This window comes from Corvus moneduloides, chromosome W (assembly GCF_009650955.1).
Source record: "Corvus moneduloides isolate bCorMon1 chromosome W, bCorMon1.pri, whole genome shotgun sequence".
Classification (NCBI taxonomy): domain Eukaryota; kingdom Metazoa; phylum Chordata; class Aves; order Passeriformes; family Corvidae; genus Corvus; species Corvus moneduloides.
The window spans coordinates 14,346,490-14,364,250 of NC_045510.1; positions in this window are offsets into that span (position 1 = coordinate 14,346,490).

Sequence of the window (17,761 nt, forward strand, 5' to 3'; positions counted from 1 at the left end):
GTTTCCTACTTCATTAAGAAAGTTCTTCCCAGTTCGCCAGAGGCATTCTTCCCCTATCACTGTTGAACTTAAAATCCACCCCTCAGGTCAGTTCCCCCCTCTTATATTTGTCCAGTTCCATTTAAGGAGTTCTACCTGGCCTATGCTGCTACCTTTCCATGACCATTCTTCTGTCATCAAAGCTCCTCCACAGACCCAACAGTTCGTTATGTTAAGTTCTTTACCTATCCTCTCCCCCAATTCCACAAACAGGTTTTTTCCCAACCTTGGGGTTTTTTCCTCTTTTAACTGTTGTTTAAGCTTTGCATACAGGTCCTGGCGTGAGGTGAATATAGGGCGAGGTTGCTGTGCTGGCTTTGTATTTTTATTTACCACTTGTTCTTTTACCAAATCTTGGACTGTTCCCCTGGTGGCAGCTGTGAAACAAATTCATTTTTCTCCTTTTGGACAATTACTTCTGTCATAGGTTAGCAAGCATAGTCCCGGAAGGGACGTTCTTGCTAAGGGGTGCTTACAGTTTCCTCTGGGAACTGATAGAACCTATCAGCTGGCCAGTTTGGATATGGACAATTCTCTAAGCCACTTAAAGTTGTGACCACCTCTGTGATACACACTTAAGAATAGGCAAACTCCCCCTCCAAGCTCTCTCTCGTTTCCGGCGCTGGGGCAGGCGGCTGCAGGCCCCGAGTGGGGGCCAGCGGGCCCGGCCAGGCCCTGCTTGGGCCAGGCCGGGCCGGGCCACGGCCATCCTGGGTCGATGGACCTGTTCCAGCCATGGAACCCCCCCCACTGCCTTGCCGTGGGCAGCTGGAGCGGCTCGGCTCTCCCCCCTCTCCACTGCGATAAGAAAAATTCAACATTCCAGCTGCAAAGCTGCAAGGCCGAGGTGAGATTAACCCTTTTATTGCTGTGAAGAGCTGAAAACCTGAGGGAAGAGAGAGAGGAGATGCTTAAAGCTGAAAGTCTGTTGTGAAGCTATGATATATCAGAGTATCCTGTTGTAATTTCATGAAGATATGGGGGGTGGAGTGTTCAACTCGTAAGCAAAAGCACCTGCGCTGAGATAGGCAGATGCTGACGCAGCTGTAATTTCATGAGAAGTTTGGACAGGGAGAGATGAACCAGATGAGGACTTTTGCTCCAAACGGGAAAGGAGAAAACCTCAGTCCGTAGAGATGAACCAGATGAGGACTTTTGCTCCAAATGGGAAAGGAGAAAACCTCAGTCCCTAGAGATGCTCCCAGAGATAGTCCTAAAGATGAAGATGATGAAGACCCTTTGCTCCCAGGGAAGGAGAAGGGCCTCTGTTTTTGTTTCTGAACGGCTCAACCTTAAAATTGTACCCCAAAAAACTTCAAGAGTGGACCCTCGAAAGCAGTTGCGGGAAAAGCTACAAGTCGGGGGAAAGGACTCACACGCAGGCAGAGAGACTCCTCTTCCTAAATGGACTGAACAATATTTGGAAGTGGGCGGCTGTCTCGTTGTGATAATGTTTTCATAGCATGAGCAAGAAGAGACTTCTCTTTCTAAATGGACTGAACAAGCTTCTTATGGAAGTGGTAAACAGACTGAACATCTAAAGGGTTGTCTTTTCACATTGTCAGTGGGAGAAGGGAGGAAGGTGGGGGGAGGAGGAGAGTTCTGAAGGTGGTATAATTTTTTTTTCCTCTCTTAGGTCTGTTAATAAACTTCTTTATATTCTTTCAAGTTTGGTGCCTGTTTTGCATTTCTCCTAATTCTTATCTCACAGCAGATAAACAGTAATGAGTATTTTGGACCAAACCACTACACTAAATTGGTGTTTCCGCCCGGTTACAAACCGAACCCGCGACAACTTCCTAGTCTGTTTCCACTTGTTCCCAAATTTTCTGTAATCCAATATTTTTCCCCTTTATGCATACAAATACCTAATTTGGACGAGTCATAACAGTGACTGTTGATATGGGTATGAGTAATAAGAAAGAAGCCCCGGTGCCTTTCCATGTAGAGCTTTCGATAGCATTTGTAACATGGTCTTGCTGGTGTCCCGAAAGGGACCAGGATAAGTGACAAAAGAAGGAATAACAGAGGTCCAGCATGGCTTATACTCCCACCTCCCTTGCCTATGAGGTTGCAACCCATAGCAGGTGTATTGGATCTTCTCGGTGGCGAGTACAGTGGCCAACCCGGTCTTGCCCTCTATTTCCTTGTCACTTCCTTTGTAGCTTTTAGGCAAATTTCTTTTGGCACCTTTTTTAACTGTTTGTATCTTAGGTATTTCCCATTCAACAGGCACTGGTAATTCCCATCTGCAGAGCAAAGTTATTGCTTTTGTTGCTTATGATTATGTCTGGATAAGGGGGTTGATTTTGTGCTTGACACCTTTTACAACTAGGGTGTCGATGATGTGAAATGCCAGTTTCCCTCCAGATTAATTACTTATATTTGACCTGGCTGGCATGCCCCGTATCAGAATGATTCAAACAGGGTATATGATGTGGCACTGATGGAAGTTGTGATTCTCCCCCTTCTCAATACAAATCGCAGGCGAGAATCAGAACATGAGAGTTCCCTGTTTGATACAGTCCCAACCCTTCCTGTTTGAAGTGAGAATATTCTTCTCCATGATGTCCCAGAATTTGTCCAGGGGTCACTGATATAAATTTGGCTTTTACTTCTCAGTTAGGTGTGATTCTTTGCATATCCCTTAGATTATTTAGATTGTTCTAGTTCGTTGCCACCTGGCCTCCGTTTAAGAATCAATTTGGTGTCACCTGGTTTGGATATTACAGTCCACTCTTCAGGTTCTTTTACAGGTCCTTTGATTCTGCTGGCATGGATCCACCCTCGTTCCTTGGTCCGGATTGCGGCCTCAGTCGTCAGCAGTACCTGAAAAGGACCCTCCCATTGTGGAGTCAAAGATTGTTCTTTCCATGTTTTTACCAGTACCCATTCCCCTGGGTGGATATTATGAATTTTGAACTCCAAAGTTGTGGTTTCAGGGATCATTCCTTTCAGCCTCAAATTTTCAAGTGTTCTGGCAATTGTGGTGACATATTTTTTGACACTTGCTTCTCCCACTTCATAAGTGGCTGTTTCATGTTGAGTGGTAAGGAAGGGTAATCCAAACATCATCTCATAAGGAGATACTCTCAGATCTGACCTGGGCTGCGTTCGGACTCTCAACAGAGCCAAAGGTAAGCATTTTACCCATGACATTTGAGTTTCAATCATTAATTTTGTTAAAGTTTTTTTCAAAGTCTGTGTTCCGGTTTGGCCAAATTTAGAAATATATCCTCTGAGAGAAGGCACAACCACCCCTCCCCCCACCAGGTTCAGGAAAAAATAAATTTTCCTCGAAGGAAAGTGAAGAAGATAAAACTATTTATTTAACAAACACACGGGAAAGGAAAATAATGTTAAATGGTAAAATCTTTCACTGTGGAGGAAAAACCTGGGAAAGCGTTAGAGTCCTCCCTTTGGTCTCCTCGGAGCTGGGGCTTGGCCCAGGGCCAGGCCCTCTGTGCTCAGTGGAAAGTCCTCCCGATGTGCTCTGATGTTACAGCAATCAAGCAGTCCAGTAGAAAAGGGAGAAAAAATCCGAAATTCCAGAGAAGGAAAAGTTCAACTCTCAGTCTCTCTCCGGAGAACAAGAAACTGGAAAAAACTGGCCAAAAGCTGACTGGAAAAGCTGCAAGCCGGGTGCTTCCTCGCTCCCCTGCCCCAGCTGGGGAAAAAAAAAAAAACCCTGCTATCTTTTTGTGTCCTTGAACAAGCTGCAAACTGCTTTGAGAAAGTTTTTGCTCAGGTTTTTTTTTTTTCTTCCCCCTCTCAGGCTCAGTTTAGAGGCATAGAAAGGCCCAAAAATTAATTTCTGGGCATAGGCAGCGATATGGGATACACATCATAAGGTCACCCCAAGACCTTCTTTCTACTTGGCCTGAACTTTGTGGGTGCCAGGGGGTATGTAATTCCCATTTTATTCCCAAGGCTTGAGTTATTTGTTGTAAGACTTTGGATGAAAAATGTGTTCCTCTATCTGAGTCTATTTTATTAACCATTCCATATCTGGGAATAATTTGTTCCAGAAGGGTTTTGCATACTACGTTAGCTGTAGCTCTGGTAGCAGGAACTGCTTCTACCCAATGAGTTAGATGGTCTACTATTACCAATAGGAACTTCCATCTCTGTACTTGGGGAAGTTCAGTAAAATCTGCTTGGATACTTTGGAATGGTCGCAGAGCTAACTCGCGGCCTCCTAATGTTGTTTTTCTCATTATTTTCCTATTTACTCTTTGGCAAGTTATACAGTTCCCAGTTATTTGTTTTGCTACCCCAAAGATTCCAATACACCCATAATTTCTCAGAAAATGATCACACAAAGCTTGAGTGCCCCAATGAGTTTTTTGATGCATATCTTCTAATATTCTCTTAGTGAGTGGCTTATTAAGTAACTGTCTCCCATCAGGGAGTTTCCATTTTCCAGATTGATCCTGTTCTCCTCCTATCTTAAATAATTCTTTCTCTTCTTCTTTACTAAATTTGGGGATTTCCAATTCTCCCCTTTCTGGGGTCAGGATTAACATAATTCGTTTAGTCCCATTTTCTGCTGCATCTTTGGCTTCTTGGTCTGCTAGATTATTCCCTCTTATTTCTGGGGTCATCCCTTTTTGGTGTCCTTTGATATGCACTACAGCTATTTCTTCAGGCAATTTTAATGCCTCCAAAACTTCTGAAATCAGGCCTTCATGTATCAGTTCCTTCCCCTTTGAATTTAGTAAACCCCTTTCTTCCCAGATCTTTCCAAAGGTATGTATTACCCCAAAGGCATACTTTGAATCAGTATAGATGGTCCCCTTTTTGTGTGCTAAATGCTCCAGTGCTCTTTTTAGGGCGTATAATTCACAAGATTGCACCGACCAATTTGAAGGTAGTTTTCCTTTTTCGATGGTCTGCATATTTATCCCATCGACTAAGGCATATCCTGACATTCTTTTTCCTTGCAAGCATCTGGATGAACCATCCACATATATTCTTTCCCCTTCTAAGAGGGCTTGTTCTTCTAGATCTTCCCGAACTTTTGTTTGGTATTGAATAATTTCCAAGCAATCATGTGCCAGGTCATCTTTTGGTTCTCCATAGAGGAATTGGGCCAGATTGAGGCTTTTGCTCGTTTCTACAGTTAGATCATTACTGTCAATCAGAATTGCTTCATATTTTAATATCCTGGAGTCTGTTAACCATTTTTCAGCTTTTTGATTTAGCACATTTCGGACCGCATGGGGTGTGTATACAATCAGTTTACTTCCAAAGGTGAGCTTACGGCTCTCCTCCACCAAAATAGCAGTAGCTGCTATGGCTTGAATGCATACTGGCCAGCCACGGCTTACTGGGTCCAATAGTTTAGATAAATAAGCTATTGGTCTTCTCACCCCTCCCCATTCCTGGACTAATACACCATGAGCTACTCCATTTTCTGCATTCACATATAAATGAAAGGGTTTTTCTAGTGAGCGTAAGCTTAGGGCTGGTACCGAGGCTAGTTTCAAGTTCAGTTTTTCTAATTTATTATCATCATCTTTGGTCCATTGTATATTGACTCCCCCTGTTAATTTTTCATATAAAAATTTTACTGCTTGTGTATATCCTTCAATCCATAGTCTGCAATATCCCAGTAGCCCTAGCAGTCTCCTAACCTCTTTCTTTGAAGAGGGAGGAGGGAGGGATAAAATCCCTGTAATTCTTTCAGGACTTAGTTTTTGGCTACCTTTGCTTATCAGGTGGCCAAGATATTTTACTTCTGATTCCACAAACTGTAATTTCCTTTTTACCTGTCATAGGTTAGCAAGCATAGTCCCGGAAGGGACATCCTTGCTAAGGGGTGCTTACAGTTTCCTCTGGGAACTGATAGAGCCTATCAGCTGGCCAGTTTGAATATGGACAATTCTCTAAGCCACTTAAAGTTGTGATCACCTCTGTGATCCACATTTAAGAATAGGCAAACTCCCCCTCCAAGCTCTCTCTCGTTTCCGGCGCTGGGACAGGTGGCTGCGGGCCCCGTGTGGGGGCCAGCGGGCCCGGCCAGGCCCTGCTTGGGCCAGGCCGGGCCGGGCCACGGCCATCCTGGGTCGATGGACCTGTTCCAGCCGTGGAACCCCCCCCCACTGCCTTGCCTTGGGCAGCCGGAGCGGCTCGGCTCTCCCCCCTCTCCACTGCGATAAGAAAAATTCAACATTCCAGCTGAAAAGCTGCAAGGCCGAGGTGAGATTAACCCTTTTATTGCTGTGAAGAGCTGAAAACCTGAGGGAAGAGAGAGAGGAGATGCTTAAAGCTGAAAGTCTGTTGTGAAGCTATGATATATCAGAGTATCCTGTTGTAATTTCATGAAGATATGGGGGGTGGAGTGTTCAACTCGTGAGCAGAAGCACCTGCGCTGAGATAGGCAGATGCTGACACAGCTGTAATTTCATGAGAAGTTTGGACAGGGAGAGATGAACCAGATGAGGACTTTTGCTCCAAATGGGAAAGGAGAAAACCTCAGTCCCTAGAGATGCTCCCAGAGATAGTCCTAAAGATGAAGATGATGAAGACCCTTTGCTCCCAGGGAAGGAGAAGGGCCTCTGTTTTTGTTTCTGAACGGCTCAACCTTAAAATTGTACCCCAAAAAACTTCAAGAGTGGACCCTCGAAAGCAGTTGCGGGAAAAGCTGCAAGTCGGGGGAAAGGACTCACACGCAGGCAGAGAGACTCCTCTTCCTAAATGGACTGAACAATATTTGGAAGTGGGCGGCTGTCTCGTTGTGATAATGTTTTCATAGCATGAGCAAGAAGAGACTTCTCTTTCTAAATGGACTGAACAAGCTTCTTATGGAAGTGGTAAACAGACTGAACATCTTAAGGGTTGTCTTTTCACATTGTCAGTGGGAGAAGGGAGGAAGGTGGGGGGAGGAGGAGAGTTCTGAAGGTGGTATAATTTTTTTTCTTCTTTTAGGTCTGTTAATAAACTTCTTTATATTCTTTCAAGTTTGGTGCCTGTTTTGCATTTCTCCTAATTCTTATCTCACAGCAGATAAACAGTAATGAGTATTTTGGACCAAACCACTACAGATGCCCTTAGTCCCTTTTCCCCAAGAAAATCTAGAAGCTTTATAGTAGCTTCTTTAACTTTAATTTCATCTTCTCCTGATATTAGAAGATCATCTACATATTGGATAATTTGTATTCCTGGGGGAGTGGGGAAGGTTTGTAATATTTCTCCCAAGGCTTGCCCAAATAAATTTGGGGCCTCACAATACCCCTGTGGCAGTTTAGTCCACCTCAATTGGTTCTTTTTCCCTGTGTTTGGATCTTCCCATTCAAAGGCAAAAATATTTCGGCTTTCCTCTGCCAGTGGGCAGGCCCAAAAGGCATCTTTAACATCCACCACACTAAACCACTGATGTTGAGGTGGAATTTTACTTAAAAGAGTGTAGGGATTAGGAACCCTAGGGTAGCAGGCCCGTGTTCTTTTGTTTACTTCTCTTAAATCTTGCACTAATCTATAATTTCCATCAGATTTCTTCACTGGGAGAATAGGGGTATTATGAGGGGATTTACAAGGTTCCAGTGTCCCATCCTTTATTAATTCTTCTATTACTGGTTTTAAGCCTTTTCTCCCTTCTAAAGATATAGGGTACTGACGTACACGAATGGGACATTCTTCTTTTTCAATTGTGACCCTTATGGGGTCAATATCTAGTCCACCCCTATTCCCTTCCCCAGCCCAAACTTCTCTGTTAATTTTTCTTTCATCTTCTTGGCTAAGTTTTAACACTTTGGCCGTCATTCTCCCTTCTTCTGGTATGACTCCAATCCCCAGTTGGATTTGTAAATCCCTTCCTAATAAATTACTGCCAGCCCCAGGAACTAACAAAACATCCCCTATCCCTATTTTTGTTTCCCCTTCAATAACCACATCTTTAATGACAGGGACCTTAAATCCTTCCCCCTTTTCTCCCGTTACTTTTACCATATTATTACTTACATCACACCCTTTTGGAATATTCATCACACAAGTCCTTTCTGCCCCAGTGTCAACTATAAATTCTAATACTTCCTCTTGGGGGCCTACTTTTAAAGTTATCAAAGGCTCCAGATGGTATTTATCCCCCAAAAAATAGAGCCCATGACTTCCTGATTTCTCTTCTGTGTGTGTCTCTTGAAATATTTTCAGATCCCTCCTCAGGTGGGGGCATTCCCTTTTATAATGCCCCTCTTCCTTGCAATAAAAACAGGCATCCCTGGGCTGTTCTTGGGAACTTGACTGTGCTGTAGTTTTATTTTTCTCCTTTCCCCCATTTCTGAATCTTGAACGTTTAGGAGTGTTACCTGAGGGCTTTCGATTTAGATTTTTTTGGAAGGTACTCTCTCGCATAGTGGCTATCATGATCTTTGCTTCCACTTTTGTTGGGGTCCCTTCCCCGCCGTGTAACCCTGGGAGAGGGGCCCTGAGGGGACAGACACGGGGTTTCCCTGCCCCTGCTCAGCCTCGTTCCCATTGGTTAGTTTGTGTTCCCTGCGCGGGCAGAAGGACCCTTGGTCCCGTGACTGGAACAGTTCCTGGGCAGAGCTCCGGCCATGCGGCTGGAGAAATAAACATCTCTGAAACATCTAGCAAGAATCTGTCTGTCCATATATATTTCCTTTCCACGGGACTCCTGGTTTGATATATGCGTGTTGCAGTATCCCCACTGCAACATAATGGTAGAGAATTGTGAGCAGAACGATCCCCGATCCCTAAGCAACTGATTTGTGTGAGTAAACCCTGGAAACTTTGGATTCCTCTTCTTGGTTTTGCTTTGCTATTCCATATCTAAACTATGGAGGAACCGTGGGAAGACTCTTGGCTCTCAGAGCCGCATATGGACATTTATCTTAAACTTAAAACGATTCTTGAACAACGATTTGTAAATTTTAGCTTGATTCAAGCTCAAAAAGAACTGAAAACACTTCCTGGCATGGTTGTTTAAGAACTTTTTCTATGTTTCTTGGGATTTAATTCTTACCAAGGGCTTTTGGAAAACTGTTTGGACATAGTTAATACTGGAGTCAAAATATATGCCGATGGAAGAATATTTTCGTGAATATTATTTAGTTACCGAGACTGTTGAGCAATGTCAGCTGTGTCCTGGCGAAGGGAAGCCTGGCGCAGGGACCGTGCGGCCCAGGCCACGTGCACCGAGCGCTCTGCGAGCAGCAGCGAGGCAGTTCCCGCGTGCGGGCGGAGCCAAGCGAGCCGCAGTGTCGGTGGCGAAGCGAGGCGCGGCGGGAGCAGCGGGACCCGGCGGTGCCCGCCCGGCCACGCGCAGCGCGTGGTGGAGCGAGCCCCGTGAACGCCCGGCCGAGAGGGGCGGCGCGCGGGCGGCGGCTGGCGGCGGTGGCGGTGGAACGGAGCCGCGCCCAGCTGAGACGCGCGCTGGAGCAGGGCGCGGGGGGGTCGTCGCTCGGGGGCCCGGCCGAGACGTGGGTGCAGCGCCCGGCATCGGCAGCGAAGCTGCGACCAGAGGAGGCGACGCACGGAGAACTGAGCGGCGCGGCCCGGCCCGGCCCGCACAGCCCCGAACGCGACCCCGGGAAGAGCGCGCAGGCACCAGCAGCTCCGACAATTCCAACACGGGAGCGACCGAAAGAGAGAGCAAAGACGCAGCGAGACAGAAAACAGCAGCCACTCGGAAAAAGGAAAAGATCATAGAAACTAAGATCTTAGGGATAGTAAAATGGTATAATGTTAAGCAAAATTATGGTTTTATAACAAGGTGTGACAACCAGCAAGACGTATTCGTGCATAGAACTGCTATTAAAAAGAATAACCCTGAAAAATTCATCCCAAGCTTGGGAGATGGAGAGGTGGTGCAATTCAAAATTATACGAGGTAGAAAAGGGTTACAAGCATCGCAGGTCACTGGGCCTGATGGTGTTCCTGTAAAAGGCAGTATATATGCTAAAAATCGTAGTCATGTTAGACAGTATCTCCATTGTAAGCCCCCCCTACAGTCTCCCTTTCCTAATCCCACCTTTCCCTTTTACCCTATGTCCTATTACCCCCAGTGTATTCCCAATCCGTTTTTTCATCCATGGTTTTCCTCACAAAACCATGCTTTTGCCAATTGTTTCCCCTAAAATCCCTTTCCAATGCCGAGTGGGGGATGAAAAGGGGGAGGGAAGAAATTAAACCCTCTCCTGCCTCAGTTTCCCCACAAAGCATGCTCAGAGAGTTCTGTCTCCCTTCTGTCAGCCCTAAGATGTTCCACAGAATCTTTTTGGACATTTAAAGACTCAGGAGGGTGGCTTGTTTTGTCTTGAAACTGTTCTTGTTATGTTTATCCAGTTGTTTTCATTCTCCTTTTATTAAAATAAAACGGGTGAGGTGTTGGGGTCCCTCCCCTGCCGTGTAGCCCTGGGAGAGGGGCCCTGAGGGCACAGACACGGGGCTTCCCTGCCCCTGCTCAGCCTCGTTCCCATTGGTTGGTTTGTGTTCCCTGCGCGGGCAGAAGGACCCTTGGTCCCGTGACTGGAACAGTTCCTGGGCAGAGCTCCGGCCATGCGGCTGGAGAAATAAACATCTCTGAAACATCTAGCAAGAATCTGTCTGTCCATATGTATTTCCTTTCCACGGGACTCCTGGTTTGATGTATGTGTGTTGCAGGATCCCCACTGCAACACACTTTGGCTTTTTCTTCATCCCTCCGGACATATATCTTTTGAGCTTCCCTTACTAGGTCTTGTAATGGCTTCTCATACCAGTCTTCTATTTTTTCCAATTTTTTTCTAATATCTGGCCAGGCATGTGTGACAAAGTTAACTCTTAGCAGAGCTTGCCCTGCTAGGGACTCCGGGTCTATCCCAGAGTATTGTTTCATATTCTTTCGGAGCCTCTCCAGCCACTCAGTCAGGGTTTCTTCCTTCCCTTGCTGCCCCTCAAAGGCCTTTCTGACATTTTGTCCTTGAGGTGCCCCTTCTTTTATTCCCTTGATTATCAAATTACGATAATCATTCATATGTCCCCTCCCAGCTTCATCATTTTGGTTCCAGTTAGGAGGTGTAATGGGCATTTTCTGATCCCCGGGTGGACCTTGTTGGTTTTCTCTTTCCCAAATTTTTATTCCAGCAATTCTAATCATTTCTCTTTCTTCTTGGAAGAATATTATTTTCATTATTGATTGCATTTCTTCCCAAGTGAAAATGTTGGGACCTAGGAACTGGTCCAACTGTTCAGCTGTACCTATGGGGTCTTCTAATAATCCTTTAATTTCCTTTTTGAAATTCCTAACCTCTGTAGAGGTTAGAGGAGCATTCACAAAGCCGGTTCCCCCTCCTCCCATAGGTACTTCTCTTAATGGAAATAAATGAATCTCTCGGCTTCCCTCTGTTTGTTTAGCAATGGAGGGATTGTTGGGCTGCCTCTTAGCCTTAATGGCACCTCTTGTATTCTGGTATGGTGCTCCTTCGTTAAGAAGAGGGTTTATTTGGGAAGAAAGCACCGAACTCCCCTGGGGAGGAGGGGCAGATTCAGAGTCCGGCGCTGAAGCCGAATATGCTGCGGTGCAGAGAGTGGGGGTGGGGTGTGGCAGTGAAGCCAAATACTCCGGAGCACAGGAGGTGGGGACCGGCACTAAAGCCGGGTTTCTCAAGGCAGGAGAGGTGGGGGCTGAAGCCGGGACGTGTGACGTTCCTCTTGATTCAATTGAGGCTGCTGGGATTCCCGAGATTCCCGGGAAGGGTGGGATCCCCGGCATGGGCGGGGGCAGGGCCCCCCCCCCTCGCTCCATTGGGGCGGGAGAGCTGCCGGGGGAGAGGCCCCCGGAGCCGGCGGAGGGGGGGCTGCCGGGGGAAACCCCGGAGCCGGGGGGAGGGGGGCAGCTCCTGATCCTGGCGGCGGGGGAAGCCCCGGAGCCGGGGGGAGGGGGGGGGTGCAACTTCTGGTGCTGGCGGCGGGGGAAGCCCCGGAGCTGGGAGGGGGGGTGCAGCTTCTGGTGCTGGAGGCGGGGGCAATACTTCTAAAGGGTCCCACCCTCTTTTCTCTTCTGTTTGCTTTTCCTCTGGGGTTTCTGATATTTTAAAGACTTTGGTTCCTAGAGGTTTTGTAATTCCTGTCCAGCAAGAAGCATATTCTCTCTCCTCAGGGTGAGATGGCTCTTTTGAATTTACAAATACATTTAGAGCCTGGCAAATCCATGCCTCATCAGACCCATATTTTGGCCAGTACACATGATCAGATCTGATTTCCTTTTTTACCCACTCTTTCATGCAGAATTGAATCATTTTTACTTTATCTTTTCCTTTTGTGGAAGGATCAGTTTCCCAGTTTGCGAGTTTGACCCCAAGGGGACTGTCTTGGGGTATCTCCTCTGGCACCCTTGAACTTATTTTACTAGGTAGTTGTCCCATTTTTCCAGGAGTTCTCTATTCCAACTTACTCAAAATACCAATTTTATCCCTCCCCCTTTGAAATGCTAATTCATTCCTTTAAAACACCAATCTTCACTGCTGTAAAGTACTACCCACCCTTTCACAGTACAAAAAACCAAAAAAAATTTATTACAGCCCACCTCCCCAAAAAAAAGTTAACTTCTAATTACACAGTCTTTCATTCACACATTCACTCCTTTTTAATATTTGTTCACTCACTCATTCTTACTCACAACAGAATAATAAGGTACCTCTTTCAAGTCACTTGTTAGTATCCACCCATGGGTATGAAATAATCCTTAGGATTCTGGGTGCTCTTGGATTTCCCTCAACCCAGTACTGCTAGCATCCAACCCCAACTTCTCTGGGGTACTTTTAGACCCTGGGTGCTCTTGGAGTTTTCCTCAACCCAGCATATGGGGGGGGTAGCTCCCACTTTGCAACCCCTTCCCTGGGACCCCGTCCCAGTCACCCCCGGGAGATTCTTTCACTCCTCTTATCTCTCGCTTCGTCTCCTCGCTGGCCGCTGTTCTCGCGAACAAGACGGAACCGCAGCACTCAGACTGCCACACTCGCTTCGCAGATCTGGGGCAACCAGTCCGCGTCTCATTCACACACACTCATCTCCCATAACCACCCCTTTTTCTTTGGTCAATACTTACCAGTCCTGTTTCTTTTCCAGTGTCTGTGGGATTTTTGTCGAGAGCGCTCTCTTTCATTTGCTTTACTTTTGTGTCTTTCTTGTCCTCCGGGTGTTGCCCTGCTGCCACCAAACCGCGCCAGAGGATGCTAAGCAAGGGTTCTGCCAATTTGGGCAGGAGGCGCCTTACCCTTTGCTTCTTGAATCCTCCCACGCTTTTCAGAGGCGAGGTGTAGATCCCGGGCGAGGCCCCAAGTGTGAAAAACGAGGTTCACTCTCCTGTTAGAATTTAAAGGGTTTAATATAAAGACAATAAGAGACACATAAAATAAAGCAAAGGGATAACGGCCGGGTGCCTTGGCGCTCTGCCAAGAGCACACCTGATGCTCGAGGTGAGTCCTTTTTATACCATTTTTACTGTCTGTTCTCTATTCATATTAAAACTTTTCCAGGAACTGTTCTGCATGGCCACTCCTTGGTTCCGCCTTTTTAGAGCATGCGTAGTCTTCGGCCTTGCGGTTTTATTTCTTTTGATTCTTGGGGTTGGGCCCGCTAGGTAAGAGTCGATGGTGGGGTGGATCTCTTAATTCTCCAGACAGTCAGGGCTGATTGCAGCTTTGGGCCTCTTTGCCCCCCGGGCAGAGCGGTGATAACGGCTCTCGGACCCTCCTGGCCGCCTGTTCTCCGGGCGGAGTAGCCTTTGGGCCCTTTTGTTCTCTGGACAAAGTGTTGATTAGCAGCTTCTCGGGCCTCATCCTCTGCTCGCTTGGAGGTTATCTTACTTGCTCACACTTGCTAACATTCTTGCTAAAACGAGAGAAAACTACATCCACACAGCAAAAAGCATTTCTGTTATAAACATATATTATAGTATTGGCTTCTCGCAAAGTATTAAGGTAGATATTATATAAGCGAGCAGAGGATGAGGCCCTCCTGCATATTTTTCTCTCAGTTCACGAAGTGCTCTTCTCCATCTTGCATCCCATAGCAGGAGTTGTGCATCTGTAAGTATTGTCGAGGCAATACTTCTACAGTCAAAAGGTACCAAATCATAATTGCTAAATGTGCCTCTCAAAAGTTGTTTGAAGTATGGACTTCCCAGTCCATGATCCTTCACTGCATCCATTAAATCTTTGATAACTTGATGATCCATAGGTTGCCATACAGGAGGATTTTGATTTTGTCTGGTATACGTAACCGGCATTACAATACTATCTGTTTCGGCCATATTAAAATCTCTGTCTTTAAGTCCTTTTTTCCTAATACTTGACCAGTCTGTTTTAGCAGACGTATCTCTTGAAACATATCTGTCAGGTGAAACCATGTCCATACCAGCATTTCGTGAACTTGCAGCTTGATTGGACTGCAGGGATGCAGGTTCTTCTTCACCCAAGAATCCATGCATTCTATCTTCTTCTCCCCCTCCTGGATGAGGAATAGGGGAGGGTATTCGCGGTCGTGCACTGTAGGGTAATAAACGAGGAGTGGCTGAACCTGCCATCGCAGGTGGCTTTGATCTGGATACTGAAGGAAAGGGTACAGTGGATCTGGACAGGGTACTGCCACCATGCGGGATGGGTGAGGGCTGGGGACCCAGTGCACCAACCTCTTGAGGTAGATAATCTCTTGCACATTCTCTGAGTCGGAAATAAAGATGACAAACAAAGTCATCCGAAAGCTGAAAGCGATGTTGGAAAAATAAGGGATCGGATGCCTGTTGTTGTGGAATTCGAAGCTTTGAAGAAGGCATACGAGAAGTTGGAGTTGTACTGGTCGTTGTAAAAAAATGAGATGAAGCTTGAGAAGATATAGGAATGCCTTCTGAAGCTGTGATGGTCACCATATCCTCCTCACTGAGGTCCTGAACAGGCACTTGAGGATGAAAAAGTCCCATAAAATCAGCTGAGCGTCCCGGAGAAGTTCCAGGAGAATGTGCATGAAGTGGAATGTCTCGCTCCGAGACTTCACTTTTAATAGGGATAATACGTGCTTGGTCCTGTTGTGATGGAAGAGGTGTCAGTATATATTTGAAAAAGTCCTCTTTCTCTTCTGGAGATAAAATCGATTTTGTCTCGCTGAAACTGTGTGGGAGATGTGGTTTAACATCGTGTGATTGTTGTGATAATTCTCTGAGTGGTGTTGTCAGAGGGATGACAAGGGGTACATGCGATGGTGACACGGTAGTTGCTGAAATGCCTCGGCTGTATGCCCTTGGCCGTGGCTGCGGTGCAGACAGGGGCTGTGTTGACACAGAGCTGGTGGGAGCTGTAGCTGCTGAAGGTGTGTACGATGGAGCTGCAGTAGCCGATGGAATTGCAGTGCTGACTGGAGGTGCAGTGCCTACCGGCCGTGCCGGCGTAGCAGCTGAGGCGTCCGTGTCTGGCAGCCGTGCGGGGCTTGCAGCCGGGATCGGGGGCGGGGCCGGGCTGGTAGTAGAAACGCTGGGGCCGGGGATCGGGGGCGCGGCTTGGCCGGAGCCAGGGGCGTGGCTGATGCCTTGGCCAGGGCTGGGGGCAGGGCTAGGAGTGGCTCGAGTCGCGAGCGGCGTTGCCGGGGTAACCGCGGTATCTGCGGATGGGGGGGTTATGCCGCGCTGCGCAGGCGTGGAAGCGAAGTTTCGCAAACGCGGAAGTAAAGCTGGGTCTGCAGCGGCGGGAGTGATGACGTCAGAAGCAGGCGCCGTCGCCGCCGCGGCGGGCAAGTCAAACGCGGAAGCGGCCGCGAATCCGTGCAGTGTGGGGGTAGTGGGAGGGCGGGATGGAAGCTCCGGGACCGCCCCTGGCCGTGCGCATGGTTCATCTGATGCGAGGACCCCGGGTTCGGGAGGTATGGACCTGCCCCTTACTTGCGCTGTAACGGGTGGTTCGGGCGCGATGGATACCACTCCCTCCGAGGCAGGCTCCGTCCTCAGGGAGATGGTCGGGGACCCCCCCTCTCCCCCCCCGGGCATGCGCGCGTGAAGGGAACTGTAAAATTGCAGTATCATGCTCCTCCGTCGGACCGATCAAAAGTTTTAATTTCGGGTCCGGCAAAAATTCCCGTTCCGCCTCCGGAATGGCCGCACTCCCCCCACCGCCGCCTGCGGTGCATGCAGAAAGGGATAATCTTTTTTACTGAGAACCTCGGGGACTTTCGCACAAACATCGCGTTTTCCGCCCGTCTCTGAGGGTGGGAAGGGTTCGAGCAGGGTTTTAAAATCTCCCGCTGCTTTTACGGGTGTCAGCGAAGTCTCCGCGGGAGTTTTAAACATCTCCTCTTCATCAGAAGCAGGAGGTGCCAGCTCTACAAGCGTTTCATAAGTTACTCTAGCTGGTGGTATTAATTTCTGAGCCGTTTCATCTCTTAGACTCGCATAATGATATAGAATAGAATTAATATTCTCCCAAAAAGATGGTAAATACACATCACCAATTAATGCATCAGGAAACTCTCTTTTTACCCAGGACAGCAAACAACGTATTTCTTTTTTAGATGCTAGTAAGGGATGGTTATAAACTAGGTTTTCAAAACTATATATTTGCCTCCACTTGGGACGGAACTGCACCCATAATTTGTTTCTTGGTCTAGTTTTGGACAGCTTACTGTGTTTTTGATAGATGTTATCGGCTCATGAAATCCCAGTCTGAGTTCCATCCAGCAGTCCACGGCTCCTCCTCCCCCCTGTGCACCGAGGTTAGGAGATCCTGGAGTTTCATGGCCGACCCCGGGGTTTTTTTTCCTTCTGTTTCTGGTCGCCCGCTGCTGTCCAAAACGTTCTGGCTTGCTTTGTTCTGATGAGGCCAAACACGGAGCACCAAATGACAGCGAACCGTGCCATAAATCAAATCCCTCTTAATGGGAGAGAATTTTCTAAAAGTCCTTGCAAGGAGTTTCAAAGATAAACCAAGACTTTTCCTGGAGTTTCAATGCTGCTGGATAGTTGTTTATTAAGTCTTATCAGAGGAACAGAGCCACTAGCATGACCCAGGTACAGCATAGAGCACAGAAAGCAGGAGAGAAGTCTAACTATCAAGATTTACATGGCCTTTTAAAGATAATTTAACCAATAGTTACTAAAAACATATATTATTTTCACTTTCCTACCAATTATTCAGTAACACAGGCAGGAACTGCGGAATTCTCCATCCAATCATTCCAAACTACTTTTACTGCAGAACATGGAGTAGTAGAAGAAGGAGAAGAAGGTTTAGAGAACAACAACAATCCTCCATTTTGATACATTTTATTCTTATCTATTTACTACAAAGAGAAGCCCAAAACCTCTAAATTTTTCACCCTGTGACAATCTTACATAGTAGTCTATCACCTAAGTCACACCACTGTATTTTCTAGTTCTTGTCTGATCGTTGGTAATTTTTTCCAAGGTTGGAGGTTAAAACAGTGTTGTTGAGAGGGGTAAGAACCCTTAAAAACAGGCAGAGAAATATTCTCGGCACTCTGGGTTCCTACATAATACAAAACAAAGGTTAAAATAAGAAATTATAATCTTGACTTTCTTCTGTGTAAACACGTTAAGCTTTTCTTTTATAAAGTACATGAGACAAATGTACTAAAATTAATTGATTTGCTGTGCTCCATCAAGCATTTCATTTTTTTCCTGTACATCACCGTTTTTAAGCACCTAGACCTGAGAATTTCTGAACTTTAATGGTTTAGAGACAGAGGTGTTTTTTGGTTGGTTTTTTTTCTTGCTTGT